This window comes from Cupressus sempervirens, chromosome 5 (genome assembly GCF_028749045.1).
Source record: "Cupressus sempervirens isolate cs-2001-9-10 chromosome 5, ASM2874904v1, whole genome shotgun sequence".
NCBI classification, from domain to species: domain Eukaryota; kingdom Viridiplantae; phylum Streptophyta; class Pinopsida; order Cupressales; family Cupressaceae; genus Cupressus; species Cupressus sempervirens.
In genome coordinates, this window is record NC_143122.1 from 860,152,712 (window position 1) to 860,168,996 (window position 16,285).

The window sequence follows — 16,285 nt, forward strand, 5'->3', positions numbered from 1 at the left end:
TAATTATGGGATGGCGTCATATTAGGAAAGGTACAAAGGATTTTGAAAGCTTTTTTAACCTTTGCAAGGTGATTGAAGATTTTGTAATTTGGGCTAATTTTGATCCTAGTTTGGGAAGTGGTCATCTATATGTATTGGAGGTTATTAGAGTTTATGGGGATGTTGAGGGCATGAATATGCATAATTATATTTTGGGTCATTTTTATTATTATTATTTTTAGCATCAAAGACAATTTGGGGCTTTTTGAATACCAAAGAGTGAATGTTTCTAATAGTGATGCCATGTGAGGTCATAATGTCATAGTTGAGATCAATAAGTATGAGTATTTCAAAAATAATACCATTGATTGGCATATTTTTAAAGAAAGGGTGGCCCAATACATTGAAAATATGACTAGTCGTGAAGATAATCTAACGACTCACTTTTCTACTTCTTGGGTTGATCCTAGGGTTTTGATGGGGGGGAATCTACTTTGAATTTAATGAACATGTCATAGTAAAGGTGACAAACATTTCCATAAATGGGAACAAATGGAATAGGATGGGATCCATTATAGGTGTTGGCCTAATTAATTAGACTAATAACTAGGATAGTTTCTCTCATGCGTATGGATTGGATATCCTCTAAGCATTTATTAGGTTGATTATAGGTTCATTTATCTATCAAAATCCAAGGATGCAGATTGACTATAGGTTGACTATGTTGACGTCAAACTCTAACCTGCACCTTCCTTGGCTAAGATCCAGTAATAACCTTTTATATCTTACAATATTTACTAACATTACACTTCTTCTTCCATATCATGGAATTTTTTATCATCAAGCATACTAAGTAAAGGAACAATAGAAGTGGATGTTGGAACTTTAGGGGTGATCAATGTTGTTATCAAGATCTTCCCAACATTATGTACCGTGGATCCCTACAAGAAGTGACTATGTAGTCCTAAGGGGAGTGTAGTTTGTCTCTCTTCAAATTGTTAAGAAAACTATTCCACCATTGCACTATTTCTTCTAACATCATTTTTTCTTGATTGACTACCATTTTTCCATCTCTCTATAAGCTTCTTACCTTAATGGTTCAATTTGTGCTTTTAGTTTCCCTATATAAAGTTTTAACTAGTCATAATATAATCTCTAATAATCACTAGATTCTTATCTTAAGTGCAATGGTTTATCTTCTTCCTCATGTTGATAAGGTCATGCTTAGTTTTTTCTACTTATTTCATTATGAATGTAAGACATAAAATCTCATAATTGTATATCTCCCACATACAAAAAAGGATTCTGATTAGTATCATGTGGAGTAAGATAATTTTGAAGATGTATACTTAATAAAATTTTAATGGGTGGTGGAGTAGTCTGAAATTCAGAGTACAACTCATGGGGTGTCTCAAGAGAAAGATTGAGTCCTTGAACTATCCTAGTTAATTTCAAATTAATATATTTCTCCCTTAGATAGAAGGTATATACTCTTGTTGTTGGACAAAAATTCATTAACTCAAGAAGAACATAAGTAATTTGTATAATTTTCTCCTTCAACATCTCAACTTCCTCTTCTTTCTCTCACAACTCTTGGTATTGTTCATCAATTAGCTAATGAAAGCTTCTCTTCTCAATTTCCCATAAAGTCTTTTGCATTAACATATCTTGGTGAAGGCTCGAGTTTAAAGCTAGAGAATTTAATAGATCAAGTGGTAATTCAAGACCTTATTTATCAATAGGTGCATTTCCTTCTTCATCATTAATTGGTACATTTTCTCACCACAACTCATCAAATTATCCTCTTGTCCATACCACTACAATAGTTTTTTTTTTGTATTTACTTCTCCTAACTATTGAGCATTTGCAACTAATTTATTTAAGCCATCTACATATTGAATATTATTTTCAATATTATCAATAGAATCCTTGTCAACTATCTTCAACTATATTAATATATTTTTTTAAAGTTTCCTTCTAAAATAGCTCTTCATTTTCTTTATTGGCATGGTCATCAATAGATGTTGTACCACTTCCTTAGTCATTCTAAGATGAGACAAATGTCCCTCTTCATCTTGTTTTTCCATAACCATGTCCTCACTTCCTTGCACTATACCCACAAAACCAAAAAAGCCTTCATGTATAGCCTTAGCTTCCATGGAAACATTACACATCCTCTCCCCTATTTCTTCATTCTAATTTTATATTTTTATTATTTCATTTGTGGGTTTAGAGGAATCAATGCAAAAACATGTGGGTTTTATTGGATATGGGTATCTTTAGAAGTTTTTATCTTAGTCTATTACTTCTCCTTATGGGTATTTCTATTTTGATTCTAGAAGTGGAACCTTTCTTTGTTCTTTTCATGGGGATTCCTCCTTCAGTAGAGGATATAGGAGTTTCTTCCTAAGATGTTTTTCTTTTGTGAGGTATTTATTGTTATGAAGAGATTATTCCTCTAGAGACTCTACCACAACCACAAATTTTCCTTTTTCTTTCCTACTAGAAGTCCTCATTTTGACAGGTGTCTGATGGGTTTTACATTTCCAACATGAGGAGACTTATGTTTACAATGGGTAGAAGATGAACAAGTAGACTATTTTTTATGAGTTTCAGATATAGAAGGAATTTTTTCATCAAGTTTTTCTTACATAGGCACATTTGAGGGTGTGGGATCTTCTATTATTTTCTTAGTCTCTTTTGGTGTATAAACCCTCCACCATAATCTTGCCCCTCGTGGTCTCATATTTTCTTGAAAAAAAAAATTAAGAGAAAAAAAATCCAAAGAATTTGTAGAAACCTCCCTTAGAGATATTTCTACTATCAACTTTATCAAACAATGGTGAGACATAGAATTAGGAGTATCTTTCTACAATTAATCTACTCTTCGAAGTAACAAATTGCGAAGGAGGTTTGGAAGATTCACTAGTCTATTTTTTGTGCCTTAGGTGACTCAGAATTTTGAAATTTATAGTATGTAGATAAGATGTCCTACCTTCACAAGTCCAATATTATATGATATACATAGAACATTTCATGTAGGACATTGGAATTGATGTTTACTTAGTGTCATACTTTTGATCAATCTCTAATGGTTGTTCTGAATGTAGTGCTATTGGAGGTCATGCAAAATAAGGGTCCTAAGTCTCCAAAACATCTTCTCCTTCCCTAGGCAACCCAATCACCTCTAAGATTATTTTGTCAATACATTCTACCTTCAACCCTTTTACCTTGGCCTTTCCATTGTAGAAAGTGTTAACAAATTAGAAAGAAACTTCTTCACCATAACTCATCAACTTGAGGAAATAATCTAACCATCCTCATTCTTCAAACTTTAGTCTATGTACTTGATCAAATAGTATAACATTGTGAACCATTGGCTCATGTTGCTAATTGTAATTCTGCTCGGTTCACCTTGTTCTTCTTTCTCCTTCTTTACCTTCAATAGGTCACAATTTTTCAGGAATATCAACAATCAATTAGCAACCAAAAATGCCCTCATTCATCTTGTTAAATAGTTAACTTATGCTTTCTAAATCCTTCTAGCTTTTTCCACTTAATTGCAATCGTAGATCTCATATTCATTGCATCTAGACATTCAGTCAATACTAGTCCACCTCAAAGTGTTCTCAAAATAGTATATCTTCTCCATATGATCATCTTTGAATTATTCTAGACATTGATCTCATAAAAAAATTCATCATTATGCTTTGTACTTCTTGAACATTATCAATTTTTATCATTTGTCAATCTTAAATTAATCATTTTTTTTGTTCTTCACTTGGTGAACATTACAACTTCACTCAGGAAACACATAACGCAGTTAACACTATAATTACTTGGTTAACACTGAACTTTAACTTTTCTTTGCTAGACACTCGGTGACAACTGTAATCATTTAGTTAATATTGTAGTCCTTCTTTCAACGACTCACTAGTTATGAAATTAATCAACATGATTACAAAATAATCAAACCAACATCATATTGTCATAGTCCTATTCATTCAAATACCCATTGAATACCAATATTTATCAACTTTGTCATCATCATACTTCCTTCAAATCCTCCTCATGAATCAAATGATATGGTACTCTACTAAATTAGCATAATGTCTAACCAACTAAGGCTTAACATCAATGACAACATAACAACTGATATGACTCTTTTACATACAATAATAGTATTCTAAGTTACATCATCAATTGGGGCTAACAATCTCCCTATTTTGCACTGATGACAACACATAAACATAAGATTTTACATTAGAAAATATTACACATAAGATAATCAAACGTATGGATTGACAATAATACAACTTTTCATTTCTCTAACATTATTATGGTTCCCTAAAACAACTTTCAACATCAAGTTTACTTAGTTTTTAGCTACGGTAGCTTCATCTTCATAGTTTCTCAATTTCACCCCCTTAGGATATCCTTTATTCTTCAGCTACAATTTCATCATTCTCCCTTTTTGTTATCCTCTCTTTATTATGTACTTGTTTGTTTTATGTGCTTCTCTTCCCCTTTATCATTCTCCCTTTTTACCATTCTCTCTTTATTATGTACTTCTCCTTTATGTACTCCTCTTCCCCTTTTATTCATTCTTGCCCGTTTGAAAAGAATGCCAAAGGCAAATATAAGTTCCAATGTGAAACTTATAAAACTTTGTAGTAATACCTTGTACCTTGCATGTACTATTTACATTAGTTTCATTACAATTACTTTCACATCTCTAGGAAATATTCCTAAAGAGTGAACTCTTGCATCAACTCCACAAAGATATATCTAATCATCCATGAATTGATGCAACATGCATCTTTACTTAGTGAATCTTGGATAAGGTAATCACCCCTAGTTTAACCTCTTAGATACTCAAAAGCATCCTTAGGCAATGGCTTGGTAAATATGTCTACAATTTGTTATTTTGATTTCACATATTCAAGCTTCACTTGTTTCTCTTGTACTTTCTCTCTCATGTAATGATACTTGATAGATATGTGCTTGATTTTTGCATGCATCATTAGAATCTTTTATATGTTTATTACACTAGTATTGTCACAATAAATAGTAACAACCTTAGTTACCTCCTCTTGCATTCCTTCCTACAATTTCTTAATCCAAAAAATATTAGAATAATTAACCAGAGTAGCACCATACTCGCCTTTAGTAGTAGATTGTGAAATGCAGCTATTTTTCTTTCTCAACGTGTTATTAGTATTTCTCCTAAGAAAAAAGCTCCACAACTTGTACTTTTTCTACCATCCACATTACCATCCCAATCTACACTAGTATAGATTTTAAATGTAAAGTCACTATTTTATTTTAACCACAACCCAAAATCTTCAATTCCTTTCAAATATCTAAATATCCTCTTCACAACAATCATAAGAGTTTCCTTAGGATTAGAAGAAAACCTTGCAACTATTCTAGTTGGATGTGTAATATCAGGTCTGCTATGTACAACATATTTTAATTTACCAAACATTGATCTAAACTACATCTCATTTACCCAAACAATAGTATCTTCCATTGATAATTTGCATTCAATCACCATAGGTGTACCGACTGGCCTTGAATCATCCATTCCAAATATTTTTAGGATTTCCTTCACATGCATTTATTGGATCACATAAATACCATCTTTTTTTGATGAACTTGTAACACAATGAAAAATTTGATCTCACCAAATATATACATTTCAAATTCCTTGCTCATCTTATCACCAAAAAATTTACATAGAAAGTAATTAACACCAAATATAATATCATCCACATAAAGTTTAGTAATCAACACCTTGTTTTAGCTTCACTTTTCAAATACATATTACTATTTTCACTTGTTTTATAAATTCTAATCTTAATCAAATATGAATGTAATCTTTCATACCATGCTCTTGATACTTGCTTCAGTCCATATAAAGCTTTATTCAATTTGTAGACCATGTGTCTCTAATGAGGTTCAACAAATATTTTTGGTTGTTATATGTAGACTTCCTCTTCAAGTATTCCATTTAGAAATGTTGACTTAACATCCACTTTATACACTTTGAATTTCTTGTAGATAGCATAAGCCAACAAAGTTACGACTCCTTCCAATCTTGTAATAGGGGTGAAAGTCTCTCCAAAGTCAATTCCTTCTCCTTGGGCATAACCCTTGCAAACTAATCATGTCTTGTTCCTCACAACTTTACCATTCTCATTCAATTTTTTTAATGAAAATCCACTTTGTTCCAATCAAGTTCTTATCAACTAGTCTCAATACTAGTGTCCATGTATTATTGTTCTCAATCTGATCAATCTCTTCTTTCATAGCATTAACCTAGTCTTCATTATCAAGTGCAACTTTCATAGTTCTTGGTTTAAATTCAACAATTAAACATATATTATCCTTCAACTTACTTCTTGTCATGACTCCAACACTTCTATCTCTAATTTTTTTTAGGTGAATGGTTCTTTGTCACATATTTTGCTAGCACGGGTTCAATTCTTGGATTACCAGCATTATCTTCACTCGGTTGGGGCTTAGCTTCTTGTTTGGGTTGTATTGTTTGTAATTAAAGTACTCTAGGTTGGCACTCATTGGCTCTCTATTGTTGTTTGGTCATTATGTTAGGAATATCTTCATAGGCATAAACAGACTTGTTGCAATCATTTGATTCCTTTTTTCTTTCCTCATTGTTATTAGCTACAAACTCATTAATTCTTAAATTTTTACTTTCAATCATTGTGTTAGCAACCTTTTTCAAAAATTAATATGACTTTCTCCTAGAAGAATATCCAAGGAAAATATCTTCATCACCTTTTGAATCAAATTTACTATTTATTTCATCATTATGAATGTAGCATCTACTTCTGAATATCTTAAAATAACTCACATTAGGTGCATGACCATACTAGAGTTCACAAGGTATCTTGTTTGCTCTTTTCTTTAGTTGCACTTAGTTGAGAGTGTAGACTATAGTGCTAATATCTTCTTTCCACAACATTTGGGAAATCCCTTTTTTAATCAGCAATTTCCTTGCACAATCAACAATTGATCCATTCCTTCTTTCAATAATCCTATTTGGTAGTGGTGTCCTTGGTGTTGACAATTGTCTCTTAATACCATGCTCAAGACAAAATTTAGTAAATCCAATAGACATAAATTCACCACCTCTATCAGATCTTAAACATTTCAATTATTTACCAGTCTCTTTTTTCAATTCTATCTATATACCATTTGAACATATCAAAAACATGTGACTTAAACTTCATGAACATGATCATCATCACCCTAGAATAGTCATCAACAAACAATATGAAATATATTTCACCATAATAACTTTCAACTCTCGTTGATCCACAAAAATCAGTATGCACTAACTCCAAAATATCATTAGAAGTATGGGTCTTACTTGAAAAACTTGACTTTATCATCTTACCAAACTTACATTTTTTGCACATAACATTCTCAAGTTTATGAAAATTTGGTAAGCCTCAACTCTTTTCTTTCTACTAAACTTAACCATATTCTCAAAGTTTACATGACATAATATTTTGTGCCACAACTATACATCTTCAACTTTTGCAAACAAACATGTATTCATTTGTAGGATCAAGATGAAACAAATTACCTTTAGTTTGTTCACCAGTGCCAATCATATTTCCATTGTCATCATAGATCTTGACCTTCATATTCTAAAATTCTAGCTTTTGACTAGTATTATTTAACTTTACAACACTTAACATATTATATCTTAGTCCTTGCACCCAATATGCATCATCACATCTAATAATTTCATTTAACATCAATGAACCTTTACCTTTTATTGGACACGAAATGTTATTCCCTAATTTAAGAGTTCCACCATCACATTCCTCAAATTTATCAAACTTACTAAAATCTCCAGTCATATGATGTGAGCATCCACTATCAATGACTCATTTATCATTCTTACTAATATGTGAAATAAGATCTTTATCATCCTCATACATTTTCTCATTAGGATCTTCTTTTACTACAACATACACCACTTCTGCTCTATAATTCTCATCTTCAATATCTAACTTGGTGTGCTCTTCCTTAACATTGTAGCATGATTTCTTCCCTTTGTTTGTGTAGTCTTTTTTCTTCATATACTTATGATCCTTCTTATCGTTTATGTCTTTCTTGTCATTCATGTACTTGCTAAGACATTGTGCAACAAAGTGACCAACTTCATTACATTTGAAACATGTCAAAGATAATTTACCTTTACCACTTATTGCTTGCAAGAAATACTTCAATGTCATTATGTCATCCTCTAATTCTAACTCACTTTCATCTTTGGTGCTCTTCTCTTTATTTGAGAAACTAATTGTTAGTGAAGTCTTGAAAGCATTACCAATTATAGGTACACTATTATCAAAATTACTCAACTCAAATGCAGTCAACCAACCAACGAAGCCATCAAGTGTATGACTATTACCAAGCATACCTCTAATTTCTTGAATTGTAGAAACTTTAATAGCATAGATAGGTAAGAGAGTTATGAGAACTTTACTTACAACTTCAAAGTCATTGATAACTCCTCTAACAACTTTGATTACACTTGCAACTTCCTTTATTTGGTTCACATATTGCACAACATTTTCACCTTCCTTCGTTCTCATGTCATCATATTTTCCTCTCAGATTTGTGCTCTTGCTCTTAGCACATTCTCATCACCACCATGTATAGGTGCCAACTTGTCCCACATCTCTTTTGGATTAATGCAATTCTTGATATCATCAAGCTTGACATCATTCAGGGTAGATGCAATCTCAATCATTAGACTATTATGATCTTTCTTCTATGGTATCTCTTCCATAGTTATAGGAGGGGAAGGAGGAACATATGCATTTTCTAGCTAGTGTAGAGTATTATTTCCAATACCATATACATATAGCTTCATTCTATTTTTCTATAAGGAGAAGTTTTCCTTATTTAGATATTGTACCTTTCTCTTATACATCTCCAAATTTTTAGCTTGAGTTCCTTCAAATTTTTCCTTCAAGAACTCTTCTCTAAAACCAATTGTTAGATAACTAGGTTGGGGGGGGGGTTGGGGTGCAAAGGGTGAATGAGTTATATCTATTATTCCTACAAGCCTTTCAAACAATTTAGTACCAATTCAAACTTTATAATTTTTCACAAAAATAACTCAATAACTACATTTAACATCTCATATCAAACTTATAATCTTTCTTTTTCTTCAAATTCTTCTTTATTTACCAAGTATTAACATAGATTATACTGAGTTGTAGCAGTATGTAAATAACATAAAAATGAACTTGCAACACATAAGCAATCACACTTTTTGACACAAACATTTTAACATGGAAACCTTGTAAAGGGAAAAACCATATGGGAACTGGCAACCCAAAAATTTCACACTTCTAAAGTGAACTCTAGTAGGAGCCACCCTTGTAAAATCTTTATATGCACATTTTTAGTGTGACCTAGTTAGAGGATTTTAACCAAATATCATCTAGACCTTATCGATCCTTATTTGTACTAAAGAGGGACCTACTCTAAAGGACTTGCAAATATCATTAATCAATATTACCATATAGGATTTCATAGACTTGTTAGGTCCACTTGGTTAAAAGATTTTATATGCTACAATGGTAAGAAAGTAACAGTCAAATGATCTACTAGGTTTAGCACTACCTTTCTTGTTCAAATCTCTTATTTTCTCTATCTTCTTACTTCTAATCTCTTCTAGCTAATTCACACTCTTTATCTTTCACCTTGAACTTCCTCTGCTTGATCTTTCTTCCTTTGTTCTACTCAACCCACCTTGTTCTTCTTTCTCCTTCTTCACCTTCAATAGTTTTCACTTTTTCAGCAATATCAACAATCAATCATCAACCAAAAATGGCCTCATTCATCTCCTTAAATAGGTAACTTTTTCCTTCCAAATCCTTCCATATTTTTTCACTTAATTATAATTATAAATCTCATATTCATTGTATCTATTCATTTGGTCAAATACTAGTTCACCTCAAATTTTGTGTTCATTCTAAAGATAGAAAATCTTCTCCATATGATCAACTTTGAATTATTCTATCTATTGATCTCATAAAAAAATGTATTCTTATCATTTATGTCTCTCGAAAATTCTCAATTTTCATCATTTTTTGGCCTCAAATTAATCTTTTCTTTTGTTCTTCACTTGGTGAACATTGCAACTTCACTCAAGCAAGACATCGCTCGATTAATACTAGAATTAATTAGTTTACACTAAACTTTAACTCTCTTTTTCTAGATGCTTGGTAATAACTATAATCATTGGATTAATAATATAGTCCTTCTTTCACCGACTCACCAGTGATGAACTTAATCACAACATAACATGCTTGCAAAACAATCAAACTAGCATTATAATGGCATAGTCCAATTCATTAATGTACCCATTGAATACCAATACTTGTCAACTCTTTCATCATCATACTTCCTTCAAATCCTCTTCATCAATCAAATGACATGATACTCTATTGAATTAGCATAATGGCTAACAAGTTGAGGTTTGACATCAATGAAAACATAAAAATTAATATGACTCTTTTACATACAATAATAGCAGTTTCAGTTGCATCATAAGTTAGTGATAATACCCTCCTCCCCTATCTCAGTCAGTAGTATGCAAAGAAGGTAGAAAAATTACAAGAGGAGAAACTTCCAACATAGTAGGAACAATAGCTAAGTCTAAAGAAGGATTCCCTTGAGATTCATTATACTCAAGACAAGATGTAAGTGTAAGTTACATAGAAAACATGTTATTCAAATCAAGATCAAGATCAATAATCTAATGCTTGTCATCATCTAAAGTATCTTCTTCATTAGTATTAGTATTAATAGAATCCAAAATATAAATATCACATTTATCTATCTCATTAGTGTGATTAACTTCCTCTACAAACATGGGCTAGTGAGAAGCATGCAAACGAGCTTTAGCATAAGCCTAACAATTCTTTTGACATTCACAAGCATATTGGCAATTGTTAGTCTTACAAAAAATTTGTTGAGAATAAGAAGTGTTAGAGTAATAAAGTATTTCCTTGCTAACTAAATCATTTTGATTTAATTATTAAGTCACTTATTATCTCTAGTTTACTTAAGCTAAACTTTGGGCATATAATAATTAATTAATTATTAATTATTATCATGCAACCTTTGATATTTCCCTTTAGGGTTTCTACCTTTTAGGTTTTACCTTTCTCCTTTAATAAGGATGGTAGTTGTAAATCTGTTCATTCATTCAATATAATTTGCAATTCCTTTTTGCACATCAAGAATGTCTCATCTTCTGGTTATCTATGAAATTGAGCATCCATAGCTTTGCTCCTCTCTTTCTGTAATAGGTTTTTGCATGTAGTGATTCTTGAGAGTTGTGGGGTTGAGCTTTCATCAACTTCAACATGGTAGTAGAGCTTCAGACTTCCATGCCCCTATTCTATTCATGAAAGGTTTGGCTTTAGTTTTTCAGCTCTATTAATTTTCAAATGTTTTTGTGTTGGATCTGGGGGGGGTCACTTTTTTCAATGCACTTTGAGCCCAAATGGACCTCATCATTGGATTTGTAGCACCCAAAAACCCCATATTTCCTTATAAGGCACCTCCACTTTGGACATAGTTAATTGGTGAGACAATTTTTTTTTCCCCCAGATCTGTACACACTTCCACTTCCTGAGGTGACAATTTATTTTTTAATTTTAAAAAATCCATTAAAAAATACTTTATACAAAAATACATGCCATTTTGCATGGTTTTAAAAGTTGCTTTTTTAAATAAACACTTTTTTATTTTAAAATGGGTAAAAAGGATGTTGCATCAACAAAGAACACTTGCATTACCTATCCATTCACTAACATCAATAGTATTGGGTTGCAGGCCATGATGTCAGTATTCTTGAGCCAAAATTTGATGGCCTTAAAACCACCATTTCATTGATTTGCTTTGTCCTAGAGACCTATTAATGGTATTTTGGTCATATCTTCATCATACAAAGTTATTTTTTGAAAAATATTATATCAATGAAAAGCTCTTTTTGAAACTTTCATGATGGTGTAGGTTATTTGTACTTTTGATGCTATTTGGTTGTCTATTTATGTAGTCAAGGCCATGGGTTCTATTTTGCACTCTAGGAGACATATCTTGAGCATCCAAACTCCATTTTTTGAAGACTTGATATCATTGGAAAGGTCTTTTTGTAATATTTCTAGTGATGCTAATTATTTTTATAGATTTTGTTCTAAGCACATTCTATTTAGTTTTTTTCATTTTTTCATTTTGGTGAATATCTTGGTAATTTCAGGTCTGGGGATCAATTTTGTTACTTCAGATGATCCATCATGGGTTTTACTATCTGTTGTATTAGTCTTATGTCTCTTTTGATCTTTTTTGACATTCTTTTATATCATTTTTGTGCAAACACACTGAGATAGAGTGTCACTCTATTGCATTTTAGGATCTTGCACATCTTTGTGTTTTGTTGTACTTGCACTACATTATAAAGTGCCTTGGGAGATTTCATGTTGGCCACATCTTCTTTTTTCAAGTGATTGTTCCTTCTATGACATTAGCCTCATTATATGTTGATGGCACATGCCATTATATGTGTTTGTACTTCTTTTGCACTCTCGACGTTCCTAGTTCTTCTTTCTGCAAGATCAATTTCAGTGTTCATGTCTTACCTCTCAACATTATAGGGGTTCTCTTGGTTCCATTTCTTTCTTGGTTTGATGGAGTGATCTATGTATTCAATATTTGATCCTATGTACTAGGCGATTGCTGGGGTTGGATACCTATACATTTCGGTGAGATGAATCATTTACCATATAGACATTCTTTCATTCTTGTTTATGGAGGCCATGAAGATATCTTCCATCTTTGATTGATCATCTCTTTAGGCTTAGTCTTCTCTGCCTAGTCATGTTCTATATAGTGGAGGTTCTTTAGATCAATAGTTTGACAGTGTTTGTAGCTTCATGCTTTAGTCGTGTTCTTCATGATCATCCTTTTGTTCCTATCTTTTGGAATATTAATTTCATCCCTTTTTGGAGTAGGTTTCTTCCCATGTGGTTTTATCTATTTCTCCTCTTTATATAGATTTGGTTGTGCTTGGGTACTTGATCAAGCCTTTGTTGTCGAGACCCATTTGTTTTTGCTTTTAAGAATATTTTATAGGTTTTTACTTACTCCCTAATTTTATCTTAAGTAGAGGTGTTAGAGTAATAAAGTATTTCCTTATTAATTAAATCATTTTGATTTAATTATTAAGCTGCTTATTATCTCTAGTTTACTTAAGCTAAACTTTGCACATATAATAATTAATTATTTTATAAATTATTATCATGAAGCCTAGGATATTTCCCTTTAGGGTTTCTATGTTTTAGGTTTTACCTTTCTCCTTTTATATGGATAGTAATTGTAAATCTATTCATTCATTCAATACAATTTACAATTATTTTTTGCACATCAAGAATAGACTCTCATCTTTTTTTTATCTATGAATTTGAGCCTCCATAACTTTCCTCCTCTCAATTTGTAATAGGTTTTTGCATGCAATTACTATTGGGAGATATGGGGTTGAGATTCCATTAACTTCAACAAGAAGGATCAACAATGATAGGTACCTTACCATTCTTATATGGGTTAACATAAGGACCAAAAATAGGTTGAGTACTAGAAAGAGGAACCATACTAGAAGTAGGAACTATGCTAGAAGGAGGAAACACACTAGAAGGAGGAACCACACTTGAAAATGTCACCACACTAGAAGGATCATTAGATGCAAGAGGTCGTTGTCCATTAGAAATAGAATAATCAAAATAAATAGGTGTAAAAGGTGTAGGAAAAAAACCACAAGATATATCCCTAGGCATATTGAATTCAATAATGTTTCGACATTTATGAGCTTGATAAGATTGAAAAAGATAATCATGATGAGTAGGTGGTGTAGTAGGAATACAATGTCGAAAGAAATCAAGGGTAGTGCAATGTCAAGGCCTAGAAGGATGACAAAGACTATGATTGATTGTCTTAATCTCACCATCATAATGAAATTTAATGCATTGATAAATAGGACAAGCAATGATTTGCATGGAATTCAACCAAAGTAAACCAAGCTTAACTTGGAACTAATTGGAAGTAAGAATGACAAAAAAATTAATATTCACCACTTTGACATAGATCTCAATAGGCAAGGAAATGGAACCTTAAGGGGGATACAATTAACCATCACAAGTCTGACTCCAAGTGTCAATTGAATCATAGAAATAATGATGTATTTGTTTAGCATAAAAATGTTCCTCAAGGATAATATTAAGCATGGAAGTAGGATCAACAAGCCACCCATAAGAAGGATACTTAGCAATCCAAGTAGCAATATAAAGATGACTAGCAAGAGCCTTAAAAATATCAGAGTCATTAATGAAATAGCAAGGGCTCTAGTGTGCTTAAGGTTAGATTTAGGTTTAGGTTGATCATGAGTTGTAGGTGAAAATTTCAGCTTAGGTAGAGCTATAGGTTGAGGTACACATTCCACAATGTTCATAGTATGATCATTCTCTTCTCGCAAGGTATCATAACCAACATTTAAAGAAGGAGAAGAAGAAGGTTGAACAATGGTATTAGTAGTGTGTTGAGGTAAATGATTGGTATAGATTTTAAGGTTTTGATTAGGAAGTGCCACATATTTTTTTCCATTATCATGACTATCAATAGATAAAGCATTAGAATCAATTAAATCTTGAATCTTATTTTTTAAAGTATAACATACCTTAGTATCATGGCTAGGTTGATGATGATATTGACAAGAGGCTTTAGGATCAAACTATAGAATTGTTGTAGTAGAAGGGAGAAGTGGTTTAGAAAGAGAGATTTTAATAATATTTTCACTAACCAACCTTCCCATAATAGAATGTAAAGAATTAGAAAGAGGAGTAAACTCACTATTCATCTAAAAAATAAAGGAAGAAACAATGACACCTCATGATGCAATAGCTATTTGTTCATCTATTATATTCATGGCTTTGTTAATCTTGACATAATTGTTAGGTTTTTGGAAATTTTTATGATTAGGTGCAACATCACTCTTATCAATGGGTATAAGAGCCATTAGAGTGGTGCTCTCAAATCGACTCACTTATAATTGATAATGTGAAGCACTGCACAAAGTTGTGAAAAGGAAATAAATTATGTAAGAAAAATATTATCTCTAACGTACTTTTGTAAATTTTTAATACACATATGTTAAATATCAATATCAAGCACATGATAAGAAATATGAGCATGCAAATGCTTAAATCTACCAATAAAATCAATCACTTTTTCCTTAGGACCTTGTTTACAATGCATCAAATTAGTCAAAGACACTAATGGGCCAATGTTATTCTAATTTTTTTAGATAAAGTCATTAAGAAGTTAATGAAAGGACTCAATAGAATAAGGTGAAAAAGAGAAATACTATTGCAAATCGTTGTCATGAAAGGTGTGAGAAAAAACAACTTAGCTAAAATCCTAATGATCATGAGAATAATCACTACATAAAATTTGAAAAGTTTTAAGATGAGTCACAAGGTCACCCTTTGTTGTGATATGGAGCCTAATCAGACTCGAAGGTTTATTCGGCATGGTTTTTCCCCCCATATTATTTCTACAAGATTTTGGGAGAAGTGCCCCCAAGACGAGGTCAATGGGTAGCACCCCTGCAGGGTCCTGGGACAACACCCTTGAAGTGAAAAATACCCTTATATTGTAGAAGGTGTTGGTTGTTATTTATCCTATTAGATGACTTATTCTAGCCCTAATTGTGTAAGTGATAAAAAGCTTGTATAAAAAGGCTTAGGATTACAGATTTCATAATGTAATGGTGATAATGTAGCTTCTTGCAACAGTATTGAGCTGTAAGGGATTGCGGATTGTAATCATTGGATAATAATAATATTAGACTTGTTGGTGGATGTAGCCCAGGGATTCGGTGAACCACATTAAATCTTGGTGTCTTGTGTTCTCTTTTATGTGATCTACCATTTTTTGGTATTGGTTATATTTGTATGTAGCTGTTATTTCTGTCTGAGGTTAATCCTAAAACCTTTACCATTATAAGTATCAAGGAAAGACATATCAATTTTTTGAGGAGGAATGATATATATAATATCAAAAGACAAAGGACTACCCATATTACATGTAGGCACATTAAACTTGGATTGAGTAAGGGAATTAAGTCATTTATACAAGAAGAAATAGTTTGAGAAAGACTAATGATGGTGAAATCATTAGAGGAAATAGGTGGTACTGA